The following is an 18,367-nucleotide window of genomic DNA, read 5'->3' as shown; positions in this document are numbered from 1 at the left end:
CCTCTTCTTGGTCCTCTTCTTGGTTGTGCTGGCACTGTTTCCCACCCTCATTGATACATTATGCAGTATTATTACCATACTGGGTAATTTACTTGGTTAAGTAAGAATTTTTAGTAGATTAAAAAAAAAAAGTTCATTTATTACTTTCTAGAAGTAGCCTTCTTTTTCAGCCTCCCTCTAAATCATTCCAGCTCAGTCTCTCAAAGTATAACTAAGACACAGTATCTTCTGCTGCACAAATACTCTCCATCTGCCTGTTAAAACACACTACTACCAAAAATCACAAAAAAGTTGCAGACATAGTAGCCTTTTGCTGTATTTGATCTGCTTTCATAAGAGATTATTTTTCCTGAATAACCTTAAAAGCAGCTATCAAAACACATTAATTCTGAAGTCACTCTGAAATGTCTCAAATTAACCACCTTAAACACTGTCGTAACAATCATAAGCTAGACATAGTCACTGAAAGTTAAATTATTTTTATTGATATTGTTAGCTTTTAATCATAGAGCAATGTGCCAGACTTGCATCTTTTCACCACAACTATGTTTTTCCAAAACTGGACATACAGTACAGACCAGCCTTCATGCTTTTGGTAGCACTCAGCTCCTCCAACAGCACAACAGACACCCTACACCCACGGCATGTCTGGATTATTAAAATAACAGATTTTCTTTTGTCCTACTGTCTAGTTCAGGAAATATTCAAATATGTCCAGATTACCTCAATTATTTACACGCCTTCTGGTGAGGTTTTTTTGGGGAACTTGACTACAGGCTTTTGCTCCCTCATTTGAAAGAAAAAAAAAATAATGAAACCATAATTCCACTGAGACAAGAGCATTTCTGCTACTTCCATCAGCAGGCAGCTGTAGCATCTTCATACTACAGATGGTCCCAGTCTGGTATTACTGCTTTTCTGCTTTTCCTTACTCATTGTTACTGCCTTAATGCCCACTGAGTTGACCCAGCAACTACAGATTTTTTCTTATTCATAAAGTGTGGCAGTTTGGGAAATAAAATTATATTGAATTTCATGTTCTAGAAGGGCTGAACACACATCTGCAAGAAGAATGACCTGGACCCAAAAAAGCTGTTTTTCCTGACCGCTTCAGATCAGCTAACATGAACAATATCATAAATACACCAACAGAGATAATACTGCTTGGAATACAGGAGAAGTGTTTAATATGAGGAAAACAAATCAAGGCACAAACGTCAGCGTGCACTGGAATGTATTATAAGGCAAGGGTGCACTGCCATCCTTAAATATGCATGTATTGACACAAACGATCACATGCTTTTATATCACAAGGGTACAGTTACCTTGAAACTCAAACCAGGAACAAATTATCATATTAAAAGATAAGAACAAGGCATTTAGGTACAGAAATCACACAAGTCAGTAACAACTGATGTCAAAGCTAAGCAGTAAATATACTTCTACAAACCCCTTACAGCTTTCCCCCACGCCACATAAAATAAAACACAGTGTAAAGATGTAGGGGAAACAACTGCAGGGAAAACACTAAAGAAGAACAGCAGGAAAAACGTAGGAACGTATTGCCATATTTTCCCCTCTTTTTCAAAGCATGAACTTATAATCCTGCAGGTAAACTACTGGATCAAACCCAAAGATTTGTCTCTACAACTAGCACACTCCATTTCAGTGTTATGAAGGTCTCCTGTAGCACATCATTACAGCTGTAATACTCCCTAGAGATTTAGAAGTTAATTACAGCATTCATCAACAAGTTTGACTACACTCCTACCACTGCAACTGCAGTGTTGGGGAAAAGAGACCCTTCTTGGAAGTTGTTTTTATGATTGTATCTCAGTTGAAATTGCTTTCTTTTCACCAGAAATTCCTTCACCTTGGCAACAGAAAGAATCCATTCTGTTGGTGAGTTTAGTCCCCTGAAGGGCTTCTGCATGTAATTATCTTCTTACCCCTGCCCAAGTTCATAAGAGTTATGTAAGACACCCTGAAATGATGGATTTGTAGGATCATTTGAGACAGCTATGAGGGAAATAAAACATAAAGAGAGGCAGACATCATCATTTCTTATATATGCAATTACTTAATTGAAAATTGAGAAATATCAAGCAAGTTCTAAAATGTATCTAAGACTAAAGAGGAAAAGTTTACAGGAATAATATCACCAAAACCATTGCAGGTAAATAGGATACACGATGTGATACAGGCTGGCTGTTCTTGCAATAGGTTTTGTGTCAGGTTGTTTCTACTTCAGAAGCAAGTAAACTGAATTCCATACCACATACTGTCTTCAGAGAAAACACGAAATTCTAGCATCAGGGACACCTGAAAGAGCCCCACAAGGAGGCACACCTGTGTGACAGTTCTGGGCACATTCAAATCCTCTTTTGCAAGTAAAAGGCTTTCACCACAGTTCATTAGCGCTGCAATAACATGAAAATTAAAGGACCAACAAGCTATTTTCTCTCCCTATCTATCCACACTAGAGGTTGCTAGAACAGGTATATACATGCAGCAATCCCCCCAATCTCCTCTAAGGGATTTTAAGAGCAGCAGTAGGTCCTTATCCTCAGAGGAAAATAAAGATTAATTGGAATGATAAAATATAATAGCTCTCTGCTGCAAGTGCCTGCGTAAGATGAGCTAAACCTGAAGAGTCTCACATACTTGCCTTCATTCAATTCCACTACCTAACTATCTGTTTTCCCTTTAGAGGGAGCATCATAATAACGAATCTGTTCTACAGATCATCTAGCAGATGGTGCAGCACTTGCTCAGCTCTGTCTGCACGATTTCCACTGTATGTTCTGAGGTACCAGGCATCTCTTCCTCTCTGTGCACTGTGTCAGCGATTTCCAGATCACTTTCTCTTTTTTTAAATTTAAAAAATATATTGAACTGAAAGCACCAGGCATGGTCAATTCACAATTCCCATTTTGTACAGAGCAACTTTCTCTCCTTTTCCTTTTTCCCCCCACCCCCTGCTCTCTGTCTGTGCCTAAGTTCTGGTGTTTTGCTGGTGCCAACACTATTTACACACTCAAAAAAGCCTCAAAACTCCCCAAAGGTATAATGTAATGAGAAGTCAGAAATCAGTACAATCAGATGTAGAACCACAAACTACAACCTGCTCTTGCTTTGACTGACAACATTGTGAAACCCTGATCTGCCCCAGACTGGAACAAGCCAAAGGTAAACCACATGACAGTTGGGCTGGAATGGGAGGAGCACAAGAGATGCCCCTCCCCTTTGCACCTAATTTTAGAAAACTTGAGGGGAAAAAAAAAGTGCTATGGAACATTCTCTGGTCTGACTTCTGCAGAGCTCTGCAATAAATCAGGACAACACCACAGAGTCCTGATAAAACCACTACTTGAGTCTTCTGGACTGAAAGCAGACCCTTACAATATGCAACTCCCTTAGAGGGAAGTAACGATTTCTGCCACAGATATATATATGTATATCTCAGAGCAAATAATTCATATCAAAAGCTTTCATTTTTCTGTTGCCACAGCACAAAAAGGAGTTCCTTTCCTCCCATGCTTACAAATTCCTAGGTTAAAAAAAAAAAAAAGTACTCAGTCTCACTTCTGAGTAAATATAATTCACCAAAAAATTTCCAATTTAAAGGTAACTTAAGAAGATCTTACCTAATGGAAAACAGAGGTTAACAAGGAGCAAAATTTCTCTATTTGAAAAAAACAGATTTTCATTCCAAAGACAAGCTCAGAAATCCTAGGGCAAAAAAAGCTTAATTACAAGTGTTTCAAGATATAACAATTTATTTCAGATCTTGAATATAAAAAGGGTTGACATGCCTGGAAAGAAAAGATCACATGCTGATCATTGTCTCAGTCTCATCATCCTCCTTGCAACCATTAGAGCACATCATGCTCATTTATAACAGGGATATTAACAGGAATATCTGACGTGATACATCATGTCTGCAGTATCATTAGTGGGGAGCCATTAAAGCATCATGGGTTACATTTCCCATTGAACATGTTAACTATTTTACACTAAGCATCTGCAGCTGCTTATTTTAGGTAAACCAAGCACAGAAGTTAAACTGAGACCACATTTCAAACAGAAATTACTTTTGCACAGTCGCCTAAGAAGAAAACTTGGCACTAAACAGCTGTGTAACCTTGCTATTTTAACTGAGCTGTGGAGAGGAATTACAGAAGAGAAAATAATTCTAACTCTAGAGTCAATGCCCACATATGTCCATAATGCCCACATAGCATCCTGTGATACAGGAAAGAGATCAAACAACCTTTTGCTTCAACGTGCACAGACTGCATCATTATCGTCTACTGATCTGCCCAACTGCCTTTTTTGTGGGGAAAGGAAGAAGCTAATCCTAATAGATGAGTTCAACCGTGTCAGGAAAAGTTTGGGGTTTTTTTAATTAAATAAAACTTAAGAAATACTTCATTTTGGTTCTATAAACACTGCTAAGATAAACTTACTGAATATTTGCCATATACACATACTGCGCGTTATTTGCAGTATGTAAATATGTGCCAGTATTTGGGTTGCTTTATGTGCTGTCATGGTCAGGCTAAAGCACCAATCAAATAAACAAAAGAAAATAAAAATATTAGAACCACATCAGTAACAAATAACCAAGCCAAGCTTATCTGTGTAGCACCTATTAGAGCTTTTTTTCCAGCTTATGCTTTCAGCAGTCCCGCATCAGCAGCGAAGCAGAAAGCTTATCTAGTTCAGCCCAATTCTCTTTTTAGAAAGACAGGAAGCCTGTGACACAACTGCCAGCAACTACTGCCACGTGATGAGTTCATAGTGCTGCTCCACAAGCGTTCAAGTATTCACTTCTTCACATTTCAGCCCTGGCTTGTCCCAGGCAAGGTTAGACATTTACATGAGGTCACCTCTCACCAGGTCATCCCACACACACAGCCTACACATGGACTTCCAACCAATGCACAGCATTTTCCCCCCTGACCTCCCAAGATATACCAGTTGCTTGAAATAAAAAACTATAAGGGTATAAAAGCTTAGGACTTCGGAGTCTTCATGATAGGAGTATTTGGGCTTTCCAGAAAATTTGATATTGATAATTTTTAACTATTCTGATGTTCTATTTTGACATGACTCCTTACACAAAGTTCCAAAGATCGCAGTACGTGAACTACCAGGATGCAGCATGGAATGACAGTTGTGAGGAAAACAGAAGCGAGATGGCATATGCTGCTCTGTGGTAGACTATTTAAACACTGACCTAGCGTAGAGACTATATTTGCAAATAAATGGGTTCCCTGCTTTTAAAAAGACAGTTGTTGCAAAGAAACAAAAATGAGAATTAACTAGAAACTGACCCAACTCATGCACAGATTGATGCATTTACCCAAAACTGATTTGCAACCGAAAGTACATTTTTGTAGTGAGTGTTAAACACACATACAACTTTTCCTGTTCTTGAGATGCATGCTCACATTCAAATTTTAATTAGTCTTTCAATTAAGAACTTTATTTTCAGAGGATAAAACAATTGGAATAGTCACATGAATTAACAACTGGGAGGACTGACCAGTCTCGTGAGTAGAACAGATGAAAAATAAGACAGTGCAGAAAATTCCAAAGGTTCAGATATGGTAGAGTCTTGAAAAACAGTTTCAAATGACTATCAGACCACATGCATTCTTAGAGAAGCAGGAGAGGAACAGAGGCAAGTCAAAGTTCATTTCAACTGCTTCTGGAGGAAGATGCTGAAATTTCCTGATAACTAAACTACAGGTAGAGAGAGCACTCAGGTCCTGAGCCCCCCAGCCTTTGCAAAGGCAACCGTTCTCGAGTGTGCAATGACTTTCAGATAGAAGAGTTTGACAGTAAGCAGACATTAATGCTATCATCTAGGTAAACACATACATCAAGCACATAAACACAGCACGAGAGACATCTCCACAGATATTATTCCACAAGGCATCCAGAAACTTACACTGAAACAGGACTTTTAAAGTATTGTACAGCACCTATTAAGCAAAAAATATATTAAGAGAAATTTTATTAAATACTTGCTGCATTGTGAGCCATCTTACCCAGCATGGTACAAATTCAATTAACGCTATTTAGGAAACATTCTCACACCATTATGGAATTTAGGAAAAAAGTGTAACAACACTTGGTTTTTTCCTCATCCTTCAATGACCTTTTGTATTCTCTACTAACCACATCCTTCACAACTCACCCTCAATAAACAGGAGATTCTCACTTCTAGGCGTTCCAAATTCACACTCTGGCCACTTAAATCATTTCCAGAGGCACAGAAAATAAACCCTCAAATATCAGCAGCGGATTGTATCACAGCAATTTTGATTACCTGATTAGTGGAGGAACAAGACTCTCAGAGATCACGATGACTAGGGAACTGAAGGAATTAAGAAGAAATTCCTGTCCGAAGCCCTACCAGAAATCTCCTGAGAAGCCCTAAATCTACACTCTTCACAGATGAAAGCCCACAGCTGGTACTCATGACCAGACAACACTGGTTTCTAGAAATAATTCACTAGATTAAGTGATTGCTAGTTCTTGCGTGCTCCCCTCCCAACCCCAGATCACCCCTCTGTCAAACTACACTTTTATATTTAAAAAAAACCCCACCACAACCAAAAAGGAAGATAACAAAAAACCAAACCAAAACAAGAGAACAAAACATCATAAAAAAAAAAAGCCCAAGTATTTTATTGATGAGGGTTCTTCACCATAGCTAAGTCAAAAGTTATGCTTTCAGTAAGATTCCAAAATCACGTGCAAAAGCAGGGTTTGCAGAATTTTATCTCACAGAGAGTGCCAAAGGTCAAGGTAAAGGAATAACAACGTTTGGTTTATGGATAAACAAATCCAGCAGACTAGAGCCAGGCGACCTACCTAGTGAAGAGGTAGCTAATGACAAATCATGTTTTATAAATCCTTGTCACACTTTATAAACAAAGTTTTCCAACCCCTGACACTCCAGTGTGTTCAGTAAGAACCATGAACCAACACCCTTTACAACAGAACAGATACCTGCAGATCTGAAAAAAAGATCTCTCCAGCTGAGGGAGACAGTAATACAATACAAGTTAGTGGTACAGGATACTCCATAGTTTGCGATAGGGTAACTTGGAAATCTCTCTTTAGGTTTCTCAAAAAAAGAAGCAGGGTTTGATAAACTACTTATCTGTATTTACCTTTTTTTTTTCATAGATGGTAGCCTTCATTCCAAAGGAGAACAAAGCAGAGCTGCCTGCACCAAAGTGTCAAAGACACGAAAAGATAAATCACAGTAATCCTGCACGTTTGGCAGTGAGGACTGGTTGTAGCAACCCAAGAAGTATCGTGCCTGTGTGTGATGCACAGAGCTGCCCTACCACACTCATGCTGCAGAATTCTCAGAAACAGAAATTTCAGCACATCAGGACTCTGATACAAAAGCAATATTTGGGTCCAAGTTAAAACTATTACACTCAACCAGCTACACATAATTGTTCTTTTCTGGCTGGCAAAATTCCCAGCTATCCCAATATTATCAGAATAACCCAAAATTCTATTCCAAGAGTCTGCAAGCAGATTTCTTCATTGATCTGAAGTACTATTACCACACAAATAAAAAATGGAACGAATACGTGAAACGTCAGCCTAAGCATGAATCTGAGTTAGCAGTAAGACCTTGCGCAATAAAGACTAAACATGGACTGGGTTGTATTAGCAAGATCAAAAGGAAAAAATGATTAAAACTCTACCTGGTATCCTTGAGACTATCTGTATCCAGTTTGGGGGCCCTGAACTGAAATAGAAAAGATCGAAAGCTGGAGGAAGTCCAGTGGGTGACCACTGTGATGACTGGGTGCTGAGGCCCTTGACATGCAAGCGGGGACGCTGAGAGAGGTGGTTTCATCCAGCCTGGGTGACCATTCTCAGAGATGCAAACAGAAGAAAAACAAGAGACAAAGGAGCAGGCTGCTGCAAGGGAAATTCCAAATGGATAAAGGGAGAAAAAAAAATAAAATCACAGTGGTAGTGGATAAATCCTAGACCGTGTAGCCTGGAGAGGTTGTGGATAATTCTGTCACTGGATATACTCATAACTGACTGGACAAGGTCCCGAGGAAGATGATGTAGTGCTGAAGTCAGCCCTGCACTGAGCAGGAGGTTACACCAGATGGCTCCAAAAGTCCCTTCTGACCTAAACTAATTTGTGGTTCTGCACTTGAGAAAGGCTACAGCTCACAAAGAGGCGTCCAAGCACTAAGTAAACACCTTGTCTTACATCACTTTTGTTATCAAATCCTTGTGTTTATTCTGTCAGCTGTAAACGTAAGGTGTGAATGACTCCTTATTTACTGTAGGGGTTTTATTTATTACTATTATGGTATCACTCCTAAATTTTTTTAGGCACTTAATGGCTACGAAAAGAAGCTTAATACAGACAGCTCCTTAAAACAGCAATGCAACCAATGCCCGAACTGAGATTAACAGTTCATAAAGAAGAATTCATGAATTATTTTTTTCCTGCCAGCAAACTCAACGTTTATTTACCAGAACTCTGAATATCCAGAGCAAGGCACAGAAACACATACTCCTGCTCCAGCAAACCCATGGTCTCCATATACAAGTATTCATCTATACATAGAATTTTGTTTGCAGTCCATTTCTTACTTGAGCCTTCAAGAAGATGTTTAAAAAAAAAAAGTTAATTTTGATTCCAAATTCCCCACAGATTATGCAACACTGGGAAAGGGCAAGAGACAATATTAAAAAAATAATAATAATCAAGGAGCAAGAATTTATATTTATTCCACGAAATTTCACCTCGCTCACTGCATTTTTCAAAATCTCTAAGCATACGTAAGATTCCCTCACAACACTGACCCTGAATTAAGTACTCTTTATAGTCAGAGTAATTTATTTCTTTAATAATTCTGTACTTGCAACAACTTAGAACAGTTGATATTGCTGCTAGGGAAGGAAGAAAGAGTCAGTTGAACATTAAATGGTATTTTGATTAGATAAAGAGATAGACTGTCACATGGCAGCGATTTTGCTGATATCCTCCCTATTCCTCAGTGCCCATCCACTTCTCACAGATCCTTTTAACACAGGAAACATCAGGAAAGCTCTTGCTAATTAACTGAAGATATGAAGTCCATCTAACCCATTAATTCATTAAACCTTCATACAGACAATGAATCAGAACGAAAAAAGACATTCATTTCATTCATTTGAAATGGTTCCTGAAGCCTTGTATGCATTTACCAAAATGCATGCATAAAATTTGAATCTTCTGTCCAAAAGCAACCATGCAGAATGTGTAGAACTGAACAGTCATAAGTTTTCCAAAAGGCAGCCTCACACAAGAGATTAAGGAGAAGGACCAGGGGGGAGCAGAAAACATTACAACTGAATGCTGTAAGCAACATACAACACCCATCTACACTACAAATCTCATTCACTGGCCGGCAGGAGACTTATCTAATGCTTCCCACCAGCCCCTAGAAAAGAAACATACACATTTAACTTTATTTTAAATAATAACTGGATCACATTAAGTCCTCAGTCACTCCATAATTTTGTACCATTACTGCGGAAAAAAAAAATCCCAAAACAAAGCACTGCTGAGCAGATTTTCATTTAACTTCCATAATGACTTCTACAAGCCTCCTAATAGTTTTGCTGCTGAGTAACTGAGAAGTTTCACACAAACAGAAGATTTGCTTTGACAGAGAATGTTTATTTCAGAAAAATTCTGCAGCTTTTCCTTTGTTCTACACAGAGACATGATAGTAAGTACAGATGAGAGAGAGGAGGGCCATTAGTCTTTCAAGTAGACAGAAACTGGCTTTCAAGTAAGTAGTATCCAAAACCATGTTGTGAAGACCAAAGCACCCATCAGATGAGTACACCTGAATGCCTCATGGGCTGCTGAAATAGTTTCCAGCCTCATCTGTCATACAGATCCCCAGTGCCCCTGCTGCTCCCCACAGCACTGAAACATACCCTTGTTTGCCTTCCTCGCTCCCCAACACTTTCAGATGTGTGTTACTGATAACAATTAGCTCAAAATGCAACCAGATAAAGTAGTGGGGAGGGATGAAACTGCCACTAAATTCCTCTTCTACCACCAACAGGAAAGTGAATCCTGCGGGGAGGTCTGGCAACCACAGGACTGGACCAAAGTAGCCTGGGTGTCCCTGTGGGTTCCCTCCATCAGAGGCTGCGTTTCTGGAGTCCCTCCTCCCAGCTTCTGGCCAACGCCACTTGCAGCTCAGCTAGGTTTTGCTCATTTGTGGTTAAAAGCAGTGCACTCATATCCTCCCCCGCAGCACATCCAGCTCTTTCTGTCCTTCCTCCTACACGCTCCAGTCCTGTTCTCAGCCTGTCTCCTCTTGAACAGCCTATTCGCTCTTATCTAATAGGCTTCATTTAATGTAAAACATGCACACAAGAAGAGACAACATCATATATAAAATTTAATATCTGAAATTACGCAATCATAATTATTTTCATCGTTTCTCTTCCCTTCTATGGTCAGTGAATTCTCTTTTTGGAGAAATTAAAGTGGGAAACGAACAGCATAATGCTTCTTGTTATTCCACTTTCCATTTAACACCAAAATTAGAGAAGTCCTCTCATTAAAAGCAAAACATGGCATTATGAAAGGGTCCTATTCATTAGGACAGGTGAGTTACCCATGGTATCAACAGACCTAATTCTGTAAGTTCGGAATTCCCAATTTTGGCCAGTCATCTCAAAACGTGCGTGCGTATGTGTATGATATAAAATGTATGAATTACATGATTTCAGACTTAACACTGAAACCAACAGCTATTATTGTGAAACTTAAGCCCTTTTCCTTCTCAGACTACAAGACCACAGTCTGGACTAGGTTTGTGCTTCTCTGCATGGTATAGAATGCCAATCCTGCTTCAGAAGCTCTCTCTCAGAAATGCAGAGATACTTTGGAAACAGTAAAACGTAATATTCCTCTTAAAGCCTTTTATTTCATGTGTAGTCCCTGTTGTCTGTAGAGGAGATTTCCCGAGATCCTGCTACTTAGGACATTCAGATCAAAAACTTCTAGGAGCAACCTGAAAAGAAAGAGGATCCAGATTCCTGAAAAAACAGCAGTGGACTAAACAAAGACTTAGGATTCTTGTAGTCCATTCAAAAGGAAGGGAACTGGATGGCTTATTATTTAACTGAACATACTCCTAGTCCTTTTTGTGGTCACTCTGCGTGTAACCATAAAAAGCCTCATCCTCACTCCCCAAAACGACAAATGAAAACCATAAATGAAAAGTACAACTTCTAGAGTAAGATCACAATGGTCCTGATTCAGCAAAGCTGTTCAAAAAGCCGAGCATATAAAAAGTCTGTGTTTCAGCAGTACTTACAGAAGCCAAGTCCAAAGGTAAAACTCATTAACCTACGCTACTCTGGGTCACTGGGGCAAAGAGACAGACAAGCCACTGACTCTTTATTCTCCCAGCCAATTATTTGCTCACACTATTTCTCAAACCAAGTTCCTGCATATATTCAAATGAAGGAAATTAATTCAAACTCATGCCTTATGTGAAAGACCTCCGGCCTTCAGAGGTGAGACAAGTACATGTGACACTTGCAAACCACCAACGTGTCAGGTTTCTTTGTCAGCAGTCAGCATTACAGCTGTTTTCAGAAGCACCAATCTATTTTCATGTGCTAACGAGACTAATGATAGCACTAGTACTCCACCTAGCACTGTACCTGTGATGCCTTAAGCTCTTTCAAGGGGAAAGCTATGCGCAAACAAGCAGAAAAGTGGTCTCTTTTTCTCACTTTGGATCTTCCTGCCACACCCAAAGAGGCAGGTAAGAGCCTGAGGGAAAACCAGACCTTTAAGAGTCTGAAACTGCTGAAGAGACACCAACTGAGCCAGAAGAGCAGTCCAGGAACCTTTCTTCACCGTAGTGTTCAAGAAGGCAGGGCAGGAGCACTCCATTCCCAAGTGCCCTTGAAGGTGCTGGGAACAACCAGAGATGAGCCAACAGAGTTTTCCTTTCTCTCATCTCCCCTCTAACTCAATTTTCAACCACAGCCCCAGGCCAACACCAACACTTCATAAGCCACCATAGATATTGCCACAACTGACACTGAACACACAACCTCCTGCACAGTGCACATGCACAGGGTCTCACAAGTGAAAATAAACCTACAGAGTGCTAAGAAATGATTCTACATTCCAAAGCAGGTCCTCCTCCAAGCATCTTCTTGATACTATGGAAGATGTACCCTAAGTTAATAAGTAAGCTGCTTAGATACATGTCATCAAGCACTGGAGGCATCTAATTTTTGTCAGTATTACGTCTACAAGCAGCCACAAATTTTAACTGACATATCCAGAGGAAACTTGGTCTTGACAAGTTCAGAGAAACTAACACATTTTCAGATGACAGACGGGGTTCAACACAAGCACAGCTGCCATTTCAAGCAGCAAGGTTTCTCCTTTTACCAAATGTCAGCAACTGGAACAAAAACTAAGCTGATTTCGTCTCTGCTCTCAGTGGCTCAAACCCCTGTCCCATCACCCAGAAGAACCCTCAAAGAGCTAAACCTGCAGATGAAGGCTGAATGCCCCTGCACTGCAGCCTTACCCCGTGACCATCAGGCTGCTGGAGGGTAGAAAGGCTGTGTAGAAACCACTCAGGTGCTTGTTCTTCCATGCTGTAAACACGTGTGCCATCCACTGACCAAAGCCAAAGCAATTTGGCTTTCTCCTGCTATAGTTCATCCTTGGTTTTTCAAAAGGGAAGTTTTACACACTTAAGCTGCAAGATTGAGAATCTCAAGTGAAACTCCTTCCAGCAAAGAGTCAAGTGCTAAGAACATGCTCCTCCCTGGGACCTTGTTTATACCTACCACCACAGCACATTTTAGAAACCATTTTAGGAAGCTCCTTTCCCAGCAAGCTGGTCTTCAAAGATACTATTCCAAATGCCTCCTCCTCATCTAACACTGTACACAAGCCTTGGCACACAGCGCAGGGCAAGCTAGGTAGGAAGGCCCCTAGAAGTTGAGTTACTTTCAAACAAAACACTGCAAGGTCCAAGTTCATTTACTGAATTACTCATTTAAGCCCTGGGAATCCAAGGCTTAAATGGCACCCCAGGAACAGGGGCTATATGGGATCATTAGAAGAAGCACAGGGGAGGCATCATCAGAGTCAATATCAACCGGCTCCAAGACAGACCTTCCACTGGCCAAGGCCAGCCCATCAGCTACGGTGGTAACACCTCTGTGATAACATATTTAAGAAGTAGGAACAAAAACTGTGTGACAGCAGCCAGAAGAGAGGAGTGAGAGTATGTGAGAGCAACAACTCTGCAGACACCAAGGTCAGTGAAGAAGGAGGGGGAAGAGGTGCTCTTGGCACAGGAGTGGAGATTCCCCTGCAGCCGGTGGTGAAGACCATGGTAAGGCAGGCTGTCCCCCAGAAGGCCGTGGAGGTCCATGGTGGAACAGATAGCCACCTGCAGCCTGTGGAGGACCCCACACCAGAGCAGGTGGATGCCCAAAGGAGGTTGTGGCCCTGTGGGAAGCCTGCACTGAAGCAGGCTCCTGACAGGACCTGTGGCCCTCTGGAGATAGAAGCCCACACTGGAGCAGGTTTGCTGGCCGGACTTGTGACTCTGTGGGGGACCCAGGCTGGAGCAGTTCATGAAGAACTGTAGCCTGTGGGAAGGACTCATGCTGGAGAAGTTCATGGAGGACTGTCTCCCATGGGAGGGAAGAGTGCGAGAAGTCTTCCCCCTGAAGAGCAAGGAGCAGCAGAAACAAGGTGTGATGAACTGACCACAATCCCCATTCCCCATCCCCTTGTGCTGCTCAGGGGAGGAGGCAGAGAAATTGGGAGTATAGTCGAGCCCAGGAAGGAGGGAGGAATAGGGGGAAAGTGTTTTAAGATTTAGGTTTTATTTCCCATTATCCTCTTGATTTGATTGGTGATAAATTAATTTTCCCCGAGTCAAGTCTGTTTTGCCTGTGACAGTTTGCTGAATGATCTCCCTGTCCCTACCTCGACTCATGAGCCTTTTAAAAAAAAAAAAAAGTACTCAGTCTCACTTCTGAGTAAATATAATTCACCAAAAAATTTCCAATTTAAAGGTAACTTAAGAAGATCTTACCTAATGGAAAACAGAGGTTAACAAGGAGCAAAATTTCTCTATTTGAAAAAAACAGATTTTCATTCCAAAGACAAGCTCAGAAATCCTAGGGCAAAAAAAGCTTAATTACAAGTGTTTCAAGATATAACAATTTATTTCAGATCTTGAATATAAAAAGGGTTGACATGCCTGGAAAGAAAAGATCACATGCTGATCATTATCTCAGTCTCATCATCCTCCTTGCAACCATTAGAGCACATCATGCTCATTTATAACAGGGATATTAACAGGAATATCTGACGTGATACATCATGTCTGCAGTATCATTAGTGGGGAGCCATTAAAGCATCATGGGTTACATTTCCCATTGAACATGTTAACTATTTTACACTAAGCATCTGCAGCTGCTTATTTTAGGTAAACCAAGCACAGAAGTTAAACTGAGACCACATTTCAAACAGAAATTACTTTTGCACAGTCGCCTAAGAAGAAAACTTGGCACTAAACAGCTGTGTAACCTTGCTATTTTAACTGAGCTGTGGAGAGGAATTACAGAAGAGAAAATAATTCTAACTCTAGAGTCAATGCCCACATATGTCCATAATGCCCACATAGCATCCTGTGATACAGGAAAGAGATCAAACAACCTTTTGCTTCAACGTGCACAGACTGCATCATTATCGTCTACTGATCTGCCCAACTGCCTTTTTTGTGGGGAAAGGAAGAAGCTAATCCTAATAGATGAGTTCAACCGTGTCAGGAAAAGTTTGGGGTTTTTTTAATTAAATAAAACTTAAGAAATACTTCATTTTGGTTCTATAAACACTGCTAAGATAAACTTACTGAATATTTGCCATATACACATACTGCGCGTTATTTGCAGTATGTAAATATGTGCCAGTATTTGGGTTGCTTTATGTGCTGTCATGGTCAGGCTAAAGCACCAATCAAATAAACAAAAGAAAATAAAAATATTAGAACCACATCAGTAACAAATAACCAAGCCAAGCTTATCTGTGTAGCACCTATTAGAGCTTTTTTTCCAGCTTATGCTTTCAGCAGTCCCGCATCAGCAGCGAAGCAGAAAGCTTATCTAGTTCAGCCCAATTCTCTTTTTAGAAAGACAGGAAGCCTGTGACACAACTGCCAGCAACTACTGCCACGTGATGAGTTCATAGTGCTGCTCCACAAGCGTTCAAGTATTCACTTCTTCACATTTCAGCCCTGGCTTGTCCCAGGCAAGGTTAGACATTTACATGAGGTCACCTCTCACCAGGTCATCCCACACACACAGCCTACACATGGACTTCCAACCAATGCACAGCATTTTCCCCCCTGACCTCCCAAGATATACCAGTTGCTTGAAATAAAAAACTATAAGGGTATAAAAGCTTAGGACTTCGGAGTCTTCATGATAGGAGTATTTGGGCTTTCCAGAAAATTTGATATTGATAATTTTTAACTATTCTGATGTTCTATTTTGACATGACTCCTTACACAAAGTTCCAAAGATCGCAGTACGTGAACTACCAGGATGCAGCATGGAATGACAGTTGTGAGGAAAACAGAAGCGAGATGGCATATGCTGCTCTGTGGTAGACTATTTAAACACTGACCTAGCGTAGAGACTATATTTGCAAATAAATGGGTTCCCTGCTTTTAAAAAGACAGTTGTTGCAAAGAAACAAAAATGAGAATTAACTAGAAACTGACCCAACTCATGCACAGATTGATGCATTTACCCAAAACTGATTTGCAACCGAAAGTACATTTTTGTAGTGAGTGTTAAACACACATACAACTTTTCCTGTTCTTGAGATGCATGCTCACATTCAAATTTTAATTAGTCTTTCAATTAAGAACTTTATTTTCAGAGGATAAAACAATTGGAATAGTCACATGAATTAACAACTGGGAGGACTGACCAGTCTCGTGAGTAGAACAGATGAAAAATAAGACAGTGCAGAAAATTCCAAAGGTTCAGATATGGTAGAGTCTTGAAAAACAGTTTCAAATGACTATCAGACCACATGCATTCTTAGAGAAGCAGGAGAGGAACAGAGGCAAGTCAAAGTTCATTTCAACTGCTTCTGGAGGAAGATGCTGAAATTTCCTGATAACTAAACTACAGGTAGAGAGAGCACTCAGGTCCTGAGCCCCCCAGCCTTTGCAAAGGCAACCGTTCTCGAGTGTGCAATGACTTTCAGATAGAAGAGTTTGACAGTAAGCAGACATTAATGCTATCATCTAGGTAAACACATACATCAAGCACATAAACACAGCACGAGAGACATCTCCACAGATATTATTCCACAAGGCATCCAGAAACTTACACTGAAACAGGACTTTTAAAGTATTGTACAGCACCTATTAAGCAAAAAATATATTAAGAGAAATTTTATTAAATACTTGCTGCATTGTGAGCCATCTTACCCAGCATGGTACAAATTCAATTAACGCTATTTAGGAAACATTCTCACACCATTATGGAATTTAGGAAAAAAGTGTAACAACACTTGGTTTTTTCCTCATCCTTCAATGACCTTTTGTATTCTCTACTAACCACATCCTTCACAACTCACCCTCAATAAACAGGAGATTCTCACTTCTAGGCGTTCCAAATTCACACTCTGGCCACTTAAATCATTTCCAGAGGCACAGAAAATAAACCCTCAAATATCAGCAGCGGATTGTATCACAGCAATTTTGATTACCTGATTAGTGGAGGAACAAGACTCTCAGAGATCACGATGACTAGGGAACTGAAGGAATTAAGAAGAAATTCCTGTCCGAAGCCCTACCAGAAATCTCCTGAGAAGCCCTAAATCTACACTCTTCACAGATGAAAGCCCACAGCTGGTACTCATGACCAGACAACACTGGTTTCTAGAAATAATTCACTAGATTAAGTGATTGCTAGTTCTTGCGTGCTCCCCTCCCAACCCCAGATCACCCCTCTGTCAAACTACACTTTTATATTTAAAAAAAACCCCACCACAACCAAAAAGGAAGATAACAAAAAACCAAACCAAAACAAGAGAACAAAACATCATAAAAAAAAAAAGCCCAAGTATTTTATTGATGAGGGTTCTTCACCATAGCTAAGTCAAAAGTTATGCTTTCAGTAAGATTCCAAAATCACGTGCAAAAGCAGGGTTTGCAGAATTTTATCTCACAGAGAGTGCCAAAGGTCAAGGTAAAGGAATAACAACGTTTGGTTTATGGATAAACAAATCCAGCAGACTAGAGCCAGGCGACCTACCTAATGAAGAGGTAGCTAATGACAAATCATGTTTTATAAATCCTTGTCACACTTTATAAACAAAGTTTTCCAACCCCTGACACTCCAGTGTGTTCAGTAAGAACCATGAACCAACACCCTTTACAACAGAACAGATACCTGCAGATCTGAAAAAAAGATCTCTCCAGCTGAGGGAGACAGTAATACAATACAAGTTAGTGGTACAGGATACTCCATAGTTTGCGATAGGGTAACTTGGAAATCTCTCTTTAGGTTTCTCAAAAAAAGAAGCAGGGTTTGATAAACTACTTATCTGTATTTACCTTTTTTTTTTCATAGATGGTAGCCTTCATTCCAAAGGAGAACAAAGCAGAGCTGCCTGCACCAAAGTGTCAAAGACACGAAAAGATAAATCACAGTAATCCTGCACGTTTGGCAGTGAGGACTGGTTGTAGCAACCCAAGAAGTATCGTGCCTGTGTGTGATGCACAGAGCTGCCCTACCACACTCATGCTGCAGAATTCTCAGAAACAGAAATTTCAGCACATCAGGACTCTGATACAAAAGCAATATTTGGGTCCAAGTTAAAACTATTACACTCAACCAGCTACACATAATTGTTCTTTTCTGGCTGGCAAAATTCCCAGCTATCCCAATATTATCAGAATAACCCAAAATTCTATTCCAAGAGTCTGCAAGCAGATTTCTTCATTGATCTGAAGTACTATTACCACACAAATAAAAAATGGAACGAATACGTGAAACGTCAGCCTAAGCATGAATCTGAGTTAGCAGTAAGACCTTGCGCAATAAAGACTAAACATGGACTGGGTTGTATTAGCAAGATCAAAAGGAAAAAATGATTAAAACTCTACCTGGTATCCTTGAGACTATCTGTATCCAGTTTGGGGGCCCTGAACTGAAATAGAAAAGATCGAAAGCTGGAGGAAGTCCAGTGGGTGACCACTGTGATGACTGGGTGCTG

General features: G+C 40.2%; 1 protein-coding gene across 1 annotated transcript in view; it reads right to left on the bottom strand.

Annotated features, from left to right (window-relative positions):
- Positions 1-18,367, bottom strand: part of TBC1D14 (TBC1 domain family member 14) — a gene marked incomplete at its 5' end in the record, with an annotated part of 73,526 nt that overhangs the window by 45,335 nt on the left and 9,824 nt on the right. The window lies entirely within an intron of this gene.

Source organism: Calidris pugnax, unplaced genomic scaffold (assembly GCF_001431845.1).
Source record: "Calidris pugnax isolate Ruff unplaced genomic scaffold, ASM143184v1 scaffold14, whole genome shotgun sequence".
Classification (NCBI taxonomy): domain Eukaryota; kingdom Metazoa; phylum Chordata; class Aves; order Charadriiformes; family Scolopacidae; genus Calidris; species Calidris pugnax.
The sequence above is the reverse complement of the archived record's forward strand: the minus strand, read 5'-3'. Positions and strand labels throughout refer to the sequence as shown.